Genomic DNA, 1,483 nt, shown 5'->3' with positions numbered 1-1,483 from the left:
ATGGCTTGATGAAATCTATAGAGCTTGCTGGTACAAGCTGACACCGGAGGAGCAGTAGCAGTACAAGGACAAGTCCACAACATGGCATAGAGTTAACGATTGGCAAGTAAGTGCGTCAGTTTGCATGAATGTTTATGTTTGCTGCTGCTACAGGTCGAGCACTTGACATGGAATATCAGGGCAGTGGAGTAGACTCGTTTTACGATGCCCTGAACAAGATCAAGAAGGAGACTGATTTTTCACGTATCGTTGGTCTCTTCCAGTCCAGCGGCTGGGGTAAGTCGAGGGTGGTTCGAGAGTTACATCGGAAACAGGTTTGGGTCATTTACTTGTCGCTGGGTTCTGGCTCCTGTTATCCTCAGCCCTCATATTTTAGAAATGCTTTCCTCGGCCGTGCAAGGCAGGCACTGGGAAATGGAGATTACGCAGGCCATCTCGCATGCATGACCTACTGTCTGGCTTATTGGATCGCATGCATTGAGGAGCTGGGTGGAGGACTAGGGAAAGAGGAGCCGTGGGGGCTGCAAGTGTTTTCAAACATGATGACGGTAGATGGTGGAAAGGGATTTTGGCCGGGGGTGGAGAATCGGATTAAAAAACTTGAATGGAAACTTAAGTTTCTCAAGAAGATACAGGCTAGTACTCAGTTGAACTATGGACGACATGGGAGACTAAAGCCATTGAAGTCTTCCAGAGTTATATTCTTGAGGTCCCTGGCTTTGGGAATTGGTATGGAGATGACAGGCCAACTGTTGAAGCTGCTGTTTGTCTTCAATGAAGCCCGGTTGCTGTTACCTTTCCATAGATGGACAGGAAGAAAACGTGTACATCCCACTTCGAAGATCTACACGAGTGTTAGGTGGAACATGTTTAACTCTGTTCATAGACACTACATCCAGGGTCACCAATTTCTTAGAACCTGAGTGGTGTGTTCCTTCTTTGCAGAGTCTGAATCCGGTCCCTGGGTTTTTTCTTCCATGTCCTTTGATTGCCTTTGTTAAGGGAGATATTGGGGAAAACAGCACACTCTTAAATTTAAATTTAAATTTACTAGCACCAAATTTAAATTACAAGATAGAAAATGGTTGGAAGTGGTGGACAAACACCACTATTAAGCATTCTTTAAGTGGTAGCAAAAAAAGGTGGTAATTGCTTCAATAATTGCTACAGAGGTTTTTGGTGAATGCGTGGAAGGAAGTTATAAGCAACAAAAAAAAAAAAAAGATTTAAGAGACAATCTATAAGATTCAAATATATCACTACACCAAAGGACTGCTCCTCTTCCTCTCCATAGTCTGGGACTTTGGGAAAATATTTCGAAACACCGTAACCCTATGCGAGCCTCTTGGGTACTCTCCCCGCCTTTCGCCTTTGGGTGCTTTAGCCATGGGCTTAGAGTGAGGTTCCATTGAGCCACACCAAGTATCCAAGTAGGTAGTGCCACCCATGCTTGGACTGGGAGCATTGACCATTCAATCTCCCA

This window comes from Selaginella moellendorffii, unplaced genomic scaffold (assembly GCF_000143415.4).
Source record: "Selaginella moellendorffii unplaced genomic scaffold, v1.0 SELMOscaffold_43, whole genome shotgun sequence".
In the NCBI taxonomy this organism is placed as follows: domain Eukaryota; kingdom Viridiplantae; phylum Streptophyta; class Lycopodiopsida; order Selaginellales; family Selaginellaceae; genus Selaginella; species Selaginella moellendorffii.
The sequence above is the reverse complement of the archived record's forward strand: the minus strand, read 5'-3'. Positions refer to the sequence as shown.